The sequence below is a fragment of the Pongo pygmaeus genome, chromosome 14 (genome assembly GCF_028885625.2).
Source record: "Pongo pygmaeus isolate AG05252 chromosome 14, NHGRI_mPonPyg2-v2.0_pri, whole genome shotgun sequence".
In the NCBI taxonomy this organism is placed as follows: domain Eukaryota; kingdom Metazoa; phylum Chordata; class Mammalia; order Primates; family Hominidae; genus Pongo; species Pongo pygmaeus.
The window spans coordinates 13,936,582-13,952,259 of NC_072387.2; positions in this window are offsets into that span (position 1 = coordinate 13,936,582).

Consider the following 15,678-nt stretch of genomic DNA (forward strand, 5'->3'; position numbering starts at 1 on the left):
AAAGGGATATTAGCGAGCCATTGGAGGCCTATGGTGAAAAAGGATGTATATTCACATAAAAACTAGAGAGGTTTCTGAGAAACTGACTTGTGATGTGTGCATTTATCTCACAGAGGTAAATGCTTCTTTTCATTGAGCAGATTGGAAACTCTGTTCTTGTAGAATTTGCAAGGGGATATCTGTGAGTGTTGGGACCTATTGTGAAAAACGAAATAACTTCACATAAAAACTACAAAGAACATTTCTAAGAAACTTCTTTCTGATGTGTGCATTCATCTCACAGAGGTAGACACTTCTTTTCATTGAGCAGATTGCAAACTCTGTTCTTGGAGAATCTGCAAAGGGATATTTGTGAGTGCTTTGAGGCCTAAGGTGAAAAAGGAAATACCTTCACATAAAAAGTATACTGAACGTTTCTCAGAAACTACTTTGTGATGTGTGTATTCATCTCTCAAACGTGAACCTTTCTTTTAATTGAGCTGTTTGGAAACAGTGTTTTTGTAGAATCTGCAAAGGGATATTTTTGAGCCCTTTGAGGCCTACGGTGAAACAGGAAATATCTTCACATAAAATCTAGACAGAAGCTGTCCGAGAAACTTCTTTGTGAGGTGTGCATTCATCTCACCGAGATGAAAGTTAATTTTTATTGAGCAGTTTGGAAACAGTATTTTTGTAGAATCTGGAAATGGATATTCGGAGTACTTTGAGGGCCATGGTGTCGAAGGAAATATATTCACATAAAAACTAGAGAGAAGCTTTTAGAGAAACTTCTTTGTGACATGTGCATTCATCTCACCAAGTTTGAAACTTTCTTTTGATTGAGCAGTTTGGAAACAGTCCTTTTGTAGAATCCACAAAGGGATATTTTTGAATGTGTTGAGACCTATGGTTAAAAAGGAAATATCTTCACATAAAAACTAGACAGAAGCTTTCTGAGGAATTTCTTTGTGATGCGTGCATTCATCTCACAGAATTGAACCTTTCTTTTGATGGAGCAGTTTGGAAAAAGTCTTTTTGTAGAATCTGCAAACGGATATTTGTGAGCTCTTGGAGGACTATGGTGAAAAAGGATATATATTCACATAAAAAGTAGCCAGAAGGTTTCTGAGAAACTGATTGGTGATGTGTGAATTCATCTCACAGAAGTAAACCCTTCTTTTCATTGAGCAGATTGGAAATGCTTTTCTTGTAGAATCTGCAAAGGGATATTTTTGAGCACTTCGAGACCTATGGTGAAAAAGGAAATATCTTCACATGAAAATTAGACAGAAGCATTCTGAGTCACTTCTTTGTGATGTGTGCTTTCATCTCACAGAATTGAACCTTTCTTTTGATTTAGAAGTTTGTAAACAGTCTTTTTGTAGAATCTGTAAAGGGATATTTTTGAGTCCTCTGAAGCCTATGCTGAAAAAGGAAATATCTTCACATTCAAACTAGACAAAAGCTTCTTAGAAACTTATTTGTGATGTGTGCATTCTTCTCACAGAGATCAACCTTCCTTTTGATTGAGCAGTTTGGAAACAGTCTTTTTTGTAGAATCTGCAAGGGGATATATGTGAGCATTTTCAGTCCTATGGTGAAAAAGAAATATCTTCACATAAAAACTAGACAGAAGCTTTTTCAGAAACTTCTTTGTGATGTGGGCATTCATCTCACAGAGTTGAACTTTTCCTTTGATTGAGCAGTTTGGAAACACACTTTTGTAGAATCTCCAAAGGAATATTTTTGAGAGGTTCGAGGCCTATGGGGAAAAGGAAATATCTTCAAGTGAAAACTAGACAAATGCTTTCTGAGAAACTTCTTTGTGATGTGTCCATTCATCTCACAGAGTTGAACCTTTCTTTCATTGAGCAGTTTGGAAATAGTCTTTTATATAATCTGCCAAGGGATAGTTGGAGCGCTTTGAAGTCTATAGTAAAAAAGGAAATATCTTCACATAAAATCTGGACAGTCCTTGCCATGCCTATGTCCTGAATGGTAATGCCTAGGTTTTCTTTTAGTATTTTTATGATATTAGGTCTAACGTTTAAGTCTTTAATCCATCTTGAATTTATTTTTGTATAAGGTGTAAGGAAGGGATCCAATTTCAGCTTTCTACATGTGGCTAGCCAGTTTTCCCAGCACGATTTATTAAATAGGGAATCCTTTCCCCATTGCTTGTTTTTGTCAGGTTTGTCAAAGATCAGATAGTTGTAGATGTATGGCATTATTTCTGACGGCTCTGTTCTGTTCCATTTATCTATATCTCTGTTTTGGTACAAGCACCATGCTGTTTTGGTTACTGTAGCCTTGTAGCATAGTTTGAAGTCAGGTAGTGTGATGCCTCCAGCTTTGTTCTTTTGGCTTAGGATTGACTTGGCGATGCGGGCTCTTTTGGTTCCATATGAAATTTAAAGTAGTTTTTTCCAAATCTGTGAAGAAAGTCATTGGTAGCCTGATGGGGATGCAATTGAATCTATAAATTCCCTTGGACTGTGTGGCCATTTTCACGATATTAATTCTTCCTACCCATGAGCATGGAATGTTCTTCCATTTGTTTGTATCTTCTTTTATTTCCTTGAGCAGTGGTTTATACTTCTCCTTGAAGAGGTCCTTCACGTCCCTTGTAAGTTGGATTCCTCAGTATTTTGTTCTCTTTGAAGCAATTGTGAATGGGAGTACTCTCAGTTTGTCTGTTATTGGTTTATAAGAATGCTTGTGATTCTTGTACATTGATTTTGTATCCTGAGACTTTGCTGAAGTTGCTTATCAGCTTAAGGAGATTTTGGGCTGAAACAATGGGGTTTTCTAGATATACAGTCATGTCATCTGCAAACAGGGTCAATTTGACTTCGTTTTTTTCTAATTGAATACTGTTTATTTCCTTCCCCTGCCTAATTGCCCTGGCCAGAACTTCCAACACTATGTTGAATAGGAGTGGTGAGGGAGGGCATCCCTGTCTTCTGCCAGTTTTAAAAGGGAATGCTTCCAGTTTTTGCCCATTCAGTATGATATTGGCTGTGGGTTTGTCATAGATAGCTCTTATTATTTGGAGATACGTCCCATCAATACCTAATTTATTGAGAGTTTTTAGCATGAAGGGTTGTTGAATTTTGTCAAAGGCCTTTTCTGTGTCTATTGAGATAATCATGTGGTTTTGTCTTTGGTTCTGTTTATATACTGGATTACATTTATTGATTTGCATATATTGAACCAGCCTTGCATCCCAGGGATGAAGCCCACTTGATCATGGTGGATAAGCTTTTTGATGTGCTGCTGGATTCGGTTTGCCAGTATTTTATTGAGGATTTTTGCATCAATGTTCATCAAGGATATTGGTCTAAAATTCTCTTTTTTGGTTGTGTCTCTTCCCAGCTTTGGTATCAGGATGATGCTGGCCTCATAAAATGAGTTAGGGAGGATTCCCTCTTTTTCTATTGATTGGAATCATTTCAGAAAGAATGGTACCAGTTCCTCCTTGTACCTCTGGTAGAATTCAACTGTGAATCCATCTCATCTTGGACTCTTTGGTTGGTAAGCTATTGATTATTGCCACAATTTCAGAGCTTGTTATTGGTCTATTCAGAGATTCAACTTCTTCCTTGTTTAGTCTTGGGAGGGTGTATGTGTCGAGGAATTTATCCATTTCTTCTAGATTTTCTAGTTTATTTCTGTAGAGGTGTTTATAGTATTCTCTTATGGTAGTTTGTATTTCTGTTGGATCAGTGGTGATATCCCTTTATCATTTTTTATTGTGTCTATTTGATTCTTCTCTCTTTTCTTCTTTATTATTCTTGCTAGCGGTCTATCAATTTTGTTGATCCTTTCAAAAAACCAGCTCCTGGATTCATTAATTTTTGAAGGGTTTTTTTGTGTCTCTATTTCCTTCAGTTCTGCTCTGACTTTAGTTATTTCTAGCCTTCTGCCATCTTTTGAATGTTTTTGCTCTTGCTTTTCTAGTTCTTTTAATTGTGATGTTAGGATGTAAATTTTAACAACAGGTGTGGAGAGGATGTGGAGAAATGGGAACACTTTTGCATGGTTGGTGGGACTGTAAACTAATTCAACCATTGTGGAAGTCAGTGTGGTGATTCCTTAGGGATCTAGAACTAGAAATACCATTTGACTCAGCCATCCCATTACTGCGTATATACCCAAAGGATTATAAATCATGCTGCTATAAAGACACATGCACACATATATTTATTATGGCACTATTCACAATAGCAAAGACTTGGAACCAACCCGAATGTCCAACAATGATAGACTGGATTAAGAAAATGTGTCACATATACACCATGGAATACTATGCATCCATAAAAAATGAAGAGTTCATGTCCTTTGTAGGGACATGGATGAAATTGGAAATCATCATTCTCAGTAAACTATCACAAGAGCAAAAAAACCAAACACTGCATATTCTCACTCATAGGAGGGAATTGAACAATGAGAACACAAGGACACAGGAAGGGGAACATCACATTCTGGGGACTGTTGTGGGGTGTGGGGATGGGGGAGGGATAGCATTGGGAGATATACCTAATACTAAATGACGAGTTAATGGGTGCAGCACACCATCATGGCACAAGTATTCATATGTAACTAACCTTTACATTGTGCACATGTACCTAAAAACTTAAAGTATAATAATAATAAAATTAAAAAAAAGAAAAAAAAATTTAGACAGAAGCTTTCTGAGAAGCTTCTTTCTGATGTGCATTCTTCTCACTGAGTTGAACTTTTTCTTTGATTGAGCAGTTTGGAAATATTCTTTTTGTAGAAACTTCAAGGGAATATTTTTGAACACTCTGAGGTCTATGCTGAAAAAGGAAGTATCTTCACATAAAAACTACACAGAAGCATTCTGAGAAACTTCTTGGTGATGTGTGCTTTCACCTCACAGAGTTGAAACTCTCTTTTGATTGAGCAGTTTGAAAACAGTCTTTTTGCAGAATCTGCAAATGGATAGTGGGAACACTTTGGGGCCTATGGTGAAAAAGGAAATATCTTCACAAAAAAACAGACAGAAGCTTTCCAAAGAGCTTTTTTGGGATGTGTCCAATCATGCCCAGAGGTGAAGCTTTCTTTTGATTGAGCAGTTTGGAAACAGTCTTTTTGTAGTATGTGCAAGAGGATATTGGTGAGCAATTTGTGGCCTATAGTGAAAAAGGAAATAAATTCACATAAAAACTACACAGAAGCTTTTTGAGAAAATTCTTTGTGATGTGTGCTTTCATCTCACAGATGAAACATTCTTTTTATTGAGCATTATGGAAACAGTCCTTTTGTAGAGTCTGCAAAGCAATATTTGGAGTGCTTTGAGGCCTATTGTGAAAAAGGAAATATCTTCACGTAAAAACTTGACAGAAGCTTTCTGAGACACTTCTTTGTGATGTGTGCTTTCATCTAACAGAGTTTAACCTTTCTTTTGATTGAACGATTTGGAAAGTCTTTTTCTAGAATATGCCAAGAGATATTTGGAGGTCTTTGGGGCCTATGTTTAAAAAGGATATATCTTCACATAAAAATTGGACAGATGCTTTGTGAGAAACTTTTTGTGATGTGTCCATTCATCTCACAGAGCTGAACTTTTCTTTTCGTTGAGCAGTTTGGAAACAGTCTTTTTGTATACTCTTCCAAGGGATATTTGGTGTGCTTTGAAGTCTATGGTGAAAAAGGAAATATCTTCATATAAACTCTAGACAGAAGCTTTATGTAAAACTTGTTTCTGATGTGTATTCTTCTCATAGAGATGAACTTTTTCTTTGATTGAGCAGTTTGGAAATATTCTTTTTGTAGAATCTGCAAAGAGCTATTTTTGAGCACTCTGAGGCCTATGGTGAAAAAGGAAATATCTTCACATAAAAAATAGAAAGAAGCTTTCTGAGAAACTCCTTTGTGGTTGTGCATTCATCTCACAGAGTTGAGCATTTCTTTTGATTGAGCTTTTTGAAAAGAGTGTTTTTGTAGCATCTCTAAAGAGATATTTGTAAGCGATTGGAAGCCTAAATTGAAAAAGAAAATATCTTCACATAAAAACGAGGCAGAAGCATTTTGATAAAGATCTTTTTGAAGTGTGCATTCATCTCACACAGTTGAACCTTCCTTTTGATTCAGGAGCTTGGCAACAGTCTTTCTCTGGAATCTGCAAAGGGATATTTGTGAACACTTTGAGGCCTATGGTGAAAAAGGAAATGTCTTCCCATAAAAACTGTACAGGAGCATTTTGATAAACCCTTTTCTGATGTGTGCATTCATCTCACAGAGGTGAACCTTTCTTTTGGTTGAGCAGTTTGGAAGCAGTCTTTTTGTATCATCTGGAAAGGGATATTTTTGAGCCATATTTGGCCTATGGTGAAAAAGGAAACAACTTCAAATAAAATCTAGACAGAAGCTTTCTGAGACACTACTTTGTGATGTGTGCTTACATCTCACAGAGTTGAATCTTTCTTTTGATTGAACAGTTTGGAAACAGTCTTTTTTTAGAATCTGTCAAGGGATATTTGGAGGGCTTTGGGGCCTATGGTTAAAAAGGAAATATCTTAACGTAAAAACTAGACGGAAGCTTTGTCAGAAATGTCTTTGTGATATGTCCATTCACCTCTAAGAGTTGAACTTTCCTTTTGATTGAGCAGTTTGGAAATAGTCTTTTGTATAATATGCCAAGGGATATTTTGAGTTCTTTGAAGTCAATTGTGAAAAAAGAAATATCTTCATATAAAATCTACACAGAAGCTTTCTGAGAAACTTCTTTCTGATCTGCATTCTTCTCACGGAATTGAACTTTTCCTTTGATTGAGCATTTTGGAAATATTCTTTTTGTAGAATCCTCAAAGGCATGTTTTTGAGCACTTTGAGTCCTATGGTGAAAAATGAAATATCTTTACATAAAAACTAGACAGAAGCTTTCTGAGATAGTTCTTTGGGATGTGTGCATTCAACCCACAGAGTTGAACCTGTCCTTTGAGCAGTTTGGAAATAGTACTTTTGTAGAATCTGCAAAGGGATATTTGTGAGCCCTTTGAGGCCTGTGGTGAAAAAGGAAATATCTTCAAATAAAAACTAGACATAAGCTTTCTGAGAAACTTCTTTTCGATGTGTGCTTTCATTTCACAGAGTTGAAACTTTCTTTTGATTGAACAGTGTGAAAACAGTCTTTTTGCAGAATCTGCAAGTGGATAGTGAGAATGCTTTGGGGTCTATGGTGAAAAGGGAAATATCTTCACATAAAAACCAGACAGAAGCTTTCTGAGAGGCTTCTTTGTGATGTGCCCATTCATCTCACGGAGTTGAAGCTTGCTTTTGATTGAGCAGTTTAGAAACAGTCTTTTTGTAGCATCTGCAAGGGGCTATATGTGAGTGGTTTGAGTCCTATGGTGAAAAAGGAAATATCTTCACAGGAAAACTAGACAGAAGCTTTTTCAGAAACTTCTTTGTGATATTTGCATTCATCTCACAGAGGTGAACCTTTCCTTTGATTGAGCACTTTGGAATATTCTTTGTGTAGAATCTCCAAAGGAATATTTGTGAGAAGTTTGAGGCCTATGGGGAAAAGGAAATATCTTCAAATGAAAACTAGACAGAAGCTTTCTGAGTAACTGCTTTGTGACTTGTGCATTCATCTCAGAGAGTTGAACCTTTCTTTTTTTTGAGTAGTTTGGAAACAGTCTTTCTGTAGAATCTGTACAGGGATATTTGTGAGTGCTTGGAAGCCTATGGTGAAAAAGGAAATATCTTCATGTAAAAATTAGACAGAAGCATTCCGAGAAACATCTTTTTGATATGTGCATTCATTTCACAGAGTTCAACCTTTCTTTTGATTCAGGAGTTTGGAAACAGTCTTTCTGTAGAATCTGAAAAAGGATATTTGTGAGCGCTTTGAGGCCTACAGTGAAAAAGGAAATATTTTCATATAAAAGGTAGACAGAAGCCTTCTGGGAAACTTGTTTGTGATCTGGGCATTTATCTCAGACAGTTGAAACTTTCCTTTGAATGAGCAGTTTGGAAACGTCTTTTTGTAGTATCTGCAAAAGGCTATTTGTGAGGCCTTTGAGGCCTAAGTTGAAAAAGGAAATATCTTCAAATTAAAATTAGATAAAAGCATTCTGAGACACTACTTTGTGATTTGTGCTTTCATCTCACAGAGTTGAACCTTTATTTTGATTGAACGGTTTTTAAACGTCTTTTTTGTAGTGTCTGCAAAGGGATATTTGGAGCAATTTTGGGCCTTTGGTGAAAAAGGAAATATCTTCAAATAAAAACGAGACAGTACCTTTCTGACAAAGTTGTTTGTGATGTGTCCATTCATCTAACAGTGTTGAAACTTTCCTTTGGTTGAGCAGTATGGGAACAGTCTTTTTGTGGTATCTGCAAAAGTATATTTGGAGCAGTTTAGGCCTATGTTGAAAAAGGAAATACATTCACATAAAAACTAGACAAAAGCTTTCTGAGAAACTTCTTTGTGATGTGTGCATTCATCCCACAGAGTTGGACCTAGCTTTTTATTGAGTATTTAGGAAACAGTCTTTTGTAGAATCTGCAAAGGGATATTTGGAGCACTTTGAGGCATATGGTGAAAAAGGAAATATCCTCAAATAAAAATCAGGCAGAACCTTTCTCAGAAGCTACTTTTCAATGTGTGCATTCATCTCACAGAGTTGAACCTTTCTTTTGATTGAGCAGTGTGGAAACAGACTTTTTGTAAAATCTGCAAAGCAATATTTGTGGGAGGTTTGAGGCCTATGGAGAAAAAGCAAATATCTTCACATAAAAACTAGACGGAAGCATTCTGAGAAACTTGTTTGTGACATTTGCTTTCATCTCACAGAGTTGAACCTTTCTTTTGATTGAGCAGTTTGGATACAATCCTTTTATAGAATCTGTAAAGGGATATTTGTGAACCCTTTGAGGCCTGCGGTGAAAAAGGAAATACCTTCAGATGAAAACTTGACAGAAGCTTTCTGAGAAACTTCGTTGTAATGTGTGCATTCATCTCAAACAGCTGAAACTTTCTTTTGATTTGGGCAGTTTGGAAATAGTCTTTTTGTAGAATCTGCAAAGGGCTGTTTCTGAGCCCTTTGTGGCCTATGGTGAAAAAGGAAATATCTTCACATAAAAACTAGAAAGAAGCTTTTTCAGAAACTTTTTTGTGATTTTTGCATTCATGTCACAGAGTTGAAACTTTCTTTTGATTGAGCAGTTTGTAAACCGTCTTTTTGTAGGATCGGCAAAGGGAAATTTGTGAGCACTTTGAAGCCTATGGTGATAAAGGAAATATATTCACATAAAAAGTAGACAGAACTTTTCTGAGAAACTTCTTTGTGATGTGTGCTTTCATCTCACAGAGTTGAACCTTTCTTTTGATTGAGAAGTTTGAAAACCGTCTTTTTGTGGCATATGTAAAGGGATATTTGTGAGCCCTTTGAGGTATATGGTGAAAAAGGAAATATCTTCAAATAAAAACTAGACAGAAGATTTCTGAGAAACTTCTTTGTGATGCTTGCATTCATCTCCCAGAGTTGAAACATTATTCTCATTGAGCAGTTTGGAAAGAGTCCTTTTGTAGAATCTGCAGATGGATATTTGGAGCTCTTTGAGGCCTATGGTGAAAAATGATATATCTTCACATAAAAACTAGACAGAAGCTTTCTGAGAACCTTCTTCATGATGTGTGCATTCATCTCACAGTGTCGAACCTTTCTTTTGACTGAGGAGTTTGGAAACAGTCTTTTTGTAGAACCTCCCAGGTTATATTTGTGAGTGGATTGAGGCCTATGGGAAAAAGGAAATATCTTCACATAAAAACTAGACAGAACGTTTCCGAGAAACTTCTTTGGGATGTGTGCACTCATCTCACAGAGTTGAGCATTTCTTTGATTGAGCAGTTTGGACACAGTCTTTCTGTAGGATCTGAAAAGGTATGTTTGTGAACTGTTTGAGGACTATGGTGAAAAAGGAAATATCTTCACATAAAAATTAGACAGAAGGTTTCTGAGAAACTGATTTCTGCTGTGTGTATTCATCTCACATTAGAGTAGATTGGAACCTCTGTTCCTGTAGAATCTGCGAGGGGATATTTGTGAGCAATTTGAGGCCTATCATCAAAAAAGGAAATATCTTCACATAAAAACTAGACAGATGGTTTCTGAGAAACTTCTTTGTGAGGGGTGCATTCATCTCACAGTGTTGAACCTTTGTTTTGAATAAGCAGTTTGGAAAGAGTCTTTTTGTAGAATCTGCAAAGTGATAATTCTGAGCCCTTTTGAGGTCTATGGTGCAAAAGGAAATAACTTCACATTAAAACTAGACATAAGTTTCTGAGAAAATTCTCTTTGATGTGTTCATTCATCTCACAATGTTGAACTTTTCTTTTGATTGAGCAGTTTGGGAAAAGACTTTTTGTAGAAATTGCAAAGGAATATTTGTTACCACTTTGAGACTATGTTGAAAATGGAAATATCTTCACATAAAAATGAGACAGAGGCTGTCTGAGAAACTTCCTTGTGATGCGTGCATTCATCTCAAAGAGTTGAATCTTTCTTTTGATTGAGCAGTTTGGTAACAGTCTTTTTTCACAATCTGCAAAGGGATATTTGTGAGCACTTTGATGTCTATAGTGAAAATGAAAATATCTTCACATAAAAATTAGATAGAAGCTGTCTGAGAAACTTCTTTGTGATGTGTGCATTCATCTCACAGAGATGAAACTTTCTTTTTATTGAGCAGTTTGGGACCATTCTTTTTTTAGAATCTTAAAAGGAATACTTTTGAGTACTTTGCAGCCTATGTTGAAAGCGGAAATATCTTCACATAAAAACGAGACAGAAGCATTCTGAGAAAATTCTTTGTGATGTGTGCATTCATCTCTCAGAGTTGAACCTTTCTTTTGATTGAACAGTTTTGAATCAGTCTTTCTGTAGAATCCAAAAAGCGATATTTGTGCAGTTTGAGGCCTATGGTGAAATAAGAAACATCCTCAAATAAAAACTAAACAGAAGATTTCTGAGAAAAATATTTGTGATGTGTGCAATCATCTCACACAGTTGAACCTGTATTTTGATTGTGAGGTTTGGAGACAGTCTTTTTCTTGGTTCTACAAACGGATCTTTGTGAGTGCTTGAAGGCCTATGTTGAAATATGAAGTATAATAATATAAAAACTAGGCAGAAGATTTCTGAAGAATTTCCTTGTGATGTGTGCATTCATCTCACAGAGATAAACGTTTCTTTTCATTTAGCTGATTGGAGACTCTGTTCTGTAGAAGCTTCAAAGGAATATTTTTGAGCTCTTTGAAGCCTATGTTGAAAATGGAAGTATCTTCACATAAAAACTAGACAGAAGGTTTCAAAGAAAAGTCTTTGTGATGTGGGCATTCATCTCAGAGGTTTGAACCTTTCTTTTGAATGAGCAGTTTGGAAAGAGTATTTGTGTAGAATCTGCAAAGAGATATTTGTGAGCCCTTTGATGCCTATGGTGAAAAAGGAAATATATTCATATAAAAACTATACAGAAGTTATCTGAGAAACTGATTTGTGATGTGTGCATTCAACTCACAGAAGTAGACGTTTCTTTTTGTTGAGTATATTGGAATCTGTGTTCTTGAAGAATGTGAAAAAAGATATATGGGAATGATTTGAGGCCCATTGTGACAAAGGAAATATCTTCACATAAAAACTAGACAGAAGGATTCTGAGAAACATCTTTGTGATGTGTGCATTCATCTCAAAGAGTTGAATATTACTTTTGATTGAGCAGTTTGGAAACAGCCTTTTTGTACAATCTACAAAGGGATATTTTTGAGCGATTTGAGGCCTATGTTGAAAAAGGAAATATCTTCACATAAAAACTAGGCAGAAGCTTTCCAAGAAACATTTATGAGATGTGCACATTCATCTCACAGAGTTGAACCTTTCTTTTGATTGAGCAGTTTGGAAACAGTCTTTTTGTAGGATCTGCAAAGGGATATTTGTGATCCCTTTGAGGCCTATGTTGAAAAAGGAAATATCTTCACATAAACTAGAGAGATGGTTTCGGAGAGACTGATCTGTGATGTGTATTCATCTCACAGAGGTAAAAGTTTATTTTCATTGAGCAAATTGAAGCCTCTGTTCTTGTAGAAACTGCAAAGGGTTATCTGTGAGTGCTTTGAGGCCTATGGTGTAAAAGGAAATATCTTCACATAAAAGGTAGACAGAAGCTTTCTGAGAAACTTGTTTGTGATGTGCCAATCATCTCAGAGAGTTGAAAATTTCTTTTGAATGAGCAGTTTGGAAACAGTCTTTTTGTAGTATCTGCAAAAGATTATTTGTGAGGCCTTTGAGGTCAAAGGTGAAAAAGGAAATGTCTTGATATAAAAACTAGACAGAAGGATTCTGAGAAACTGACTTGTGATGTGTGCATTCATCTCACAGAGGTAAACATTTCTTTTCACTGAGCATATTGGAAACTGTATTCTTGTAGAATCAGCAAAGGGATATTTGTGAGCACTTTGAGGCGTATGGTGAATTAGGAAATATCTTTACATAAAAAGTAGACAGAAGGATTCTGAGAATTTTTTTTGTGATGTGTGCATTCATCTCACAGAGTTGAACATTTTTTTTGATGGAGCAGTTTGGAAATGGCCTTTTTGTAGGATCTGCAAGGGGATATTTATGAGCCCTTTGAGGCTTGTGGTGAAAAAGGAAATATCTTCACGTTAAAACTAGACAGAAGGTTTCTGAGAAACTTATTTGTGATGTGTGCATTCATCTCACAGAGCTGAACCTTTCTTTGAGTGGTTTGGTGACACTCTTTTTGTAGAATCTGCAAAGGAATATTTGTGAGTGCTTTGAGGCTTATATGGAAAACGGAAATAACTTCACATAAAAACCAGACAGAAGCTTTCTTAGAAACTTTTTTGTGATGTGTGCATTCATCTCAAAGAGTTGAAAGTTACTTTTAGTTGAGCAATTTAGAGACAATCTTTTTGTAGAATCTGCAAAGGGATGTTTGTGAGAGGTTTGAGGCCTATGGTGAAAAAGGAAATATCTTCACATAAAAACTAGACAGAAGATTTCTGAGAAACATCTTTGTGATGTGTGCTTTCATCTCACAGAGTAGAACTTTTCTTTTGACTGAGCAGTTTTGAAACCGACCTTTTTGTAGAATCTGCCAAGAGAAATATGGAGCATTTTGAGGCCTATGGTGAAAAAAGAAATACCTTCACATAGAAACTAGACAGAAGTTTTCTTAGAAATTGCTTTGTGATGTGTGCATTCATCTCACAGAGGTAATAGTTGCTGTTCATTGAGCAGATTGGAAACCCTGTTCTTACAGAATCTGCAATGGGATATTTGTGAGAGGTTTGGGGCCTGTTGTGAAAAACGAAATATCTTCATATAAAAACTGAACAGAAGGTTTCTGAGAAATTTATTTGTGATGTGTACAATCATCTCACAGATTTGAACCTTCCTTTTGGATGAGCAGATTGGAAACATTCTTTTTCTAGGATCTGCAAAGCTATATTTGTGAGTGCTTTGAGTCCTATGGTGGAAAACAAATATCTTAACATAAAAACTAAACAGAATATTTCTGAGAAACTTCATTGTGATGTGTGCATTCATCTCACAGAGTTGAAACTTGCTTTTGATTGAGCAGTTTGGAAACAGTCTTTCTGTAGAATCTGCAAAGGGATATTTGTAGTGCTTTGAGGACTATGGTGAAAAAGGAAATATCTTCACATAATAACTAGACAGAAGATTTCTGTGAAACTGATTTCTGATGAGTGTATTCATCTCACAGAGGTAAATGTTTATTTTCATTGAGCAGAATGTAACATCTGTTCTTGTAGAATCTGCAAAGGGATATTTGTGAGCGCTTTGAGGCCTATGGTGAAAAAGGAAATGTCTTCACATAAAAACTAGACAGAAGCATTCTCAGAAACTTCTCTGGAATGTGAGCATTCATTTCACAGAGTTGAAACTTCCTCTTGATAGAGCAGTTTTAAACCACTCTTTTTGTGGATTCTGCAAGTGGATATTTGGAGCGCTTTGAGGCCTATGCTGGAAAAGGAAATATATTCACATAACAACTAAACAGAAGCATTTGCAGAAACTAATTTGTGATCTGTGCGTTCAACTCACAGAGTTGAACCCTCCTTTTGATAGAGCAGTTTCAAACACTCTGTTTGTAGAATCTCCAAGTGGATATTTAGAGCACTTTGAGACCTATGCTGGAAAAGGAAATGTCTTCACGTAAAAACTATGCAGAAGGATTCTCAGAAACTTCTTTGTGATGAATGCATTCATCTCACAGAGTTGACCTTCATTTTGATAGATCAGTTTTGAAGCACTCTTTTTATAAAGTATGCAAGTGGATATTATGAGCGCTGTGAGGCCTACACTGTAAAAGGAAATATCTTCATAGAAAAAGTAGACAGAAGCATTCTCAGAAGCTTCTTTGTGATGTGTGCATTCAACTCATAAAGTTCAATAATCCTTTCATTAGAGTAGTTTTGAAACACTCTGTTTGTAGAATCTGAAAGTGGATATTTGCAGCTCTTTGAGGCGTATGCTGGAAAAGGAAATATCTTCACAAAAAAACTAGACAGAAGCGTTCTCAGAAACAACTTTTTGATGTGTGCATTCAACTCATAGAGTTGAACCTTCCTTTTGATAGAGCAGTTTTGAAACACTCTTTTTGTATAATCTAGAAGAGGATATTTGGAGTGGTTTGAGGCCTATGCTGGAAAAGGAAATACATTCACATAAAAACCTGACTGAAGCATTCTCAGAAACTACTGTGTGATGAGGGCATTCAACTCACAGGGCTGAACCTTCCTTTTCATATAGCAGTTTTGAAACACTCTTTTTGTAGAATCTGCAAGTGGATATTTGGAGCATTTTGAGGCCTGGGGTGGAAAAGGAAACACCTTAACATAAAAACTAGACAGAAATGTTCTCAGAAACTACATTGTGATGTGTGCATTCACCTTACACAGTTGAACTTTCCTTTTGATACAGCAGTTTGAAAAACTCTTTTTGTCAAATCTGCAAGTGAGTATTTGGAGCGCTTTGTGTCCTATGCTGGAAAAGGAAATATCTTCACATAAAAACTAGACAGAATCATTTTCAGAAACTTTTTGTGATATGTGTATTCAACACACAGAGTGGAACTTTCCTTTTCATAGAGCAGTTTTGAAACAATCTTTTTGTACAATCTGCAAGTGGATATTTGGAGCGCTTTGAGGCCTATGCTGGAGAAGGAAATATCTTCACATAAAAATTTGACAGAAGCATTCTCAGAAACATCATTGTGATGTGTGCATTCAACACATAGAAGTGAACTTTCCTTTTGAGAGAGCAGTTTTATACACTCTTTTTGTAGAATCTTCCAGTGGATATTTTGATCGCTTTCCGTCCTATGCAGGAAAAGGAAATATCTTCACATAAAAACTAGACAGAAGCATTCTCAGAAACTTCTTTTTGATGTGGGCATTCAACTCACCGAGTTGAACATTGCTTTTCATAAAGCAGTTTTGATACAATCTTTTTGTAGAATCTGCAAGTAGATATTTGGAGAGATTTGTGGCCTATGCTGGAAAAGGAAATATCTTCACATAAAAACTAAACAGAAGCGTTCTCAGAAACTTGTTTGTGATGTGTACATTCAACTCACAAAGTTGAGCTTTCCTTTGGTAGACCAGTTTTGAAACCCTCTTTT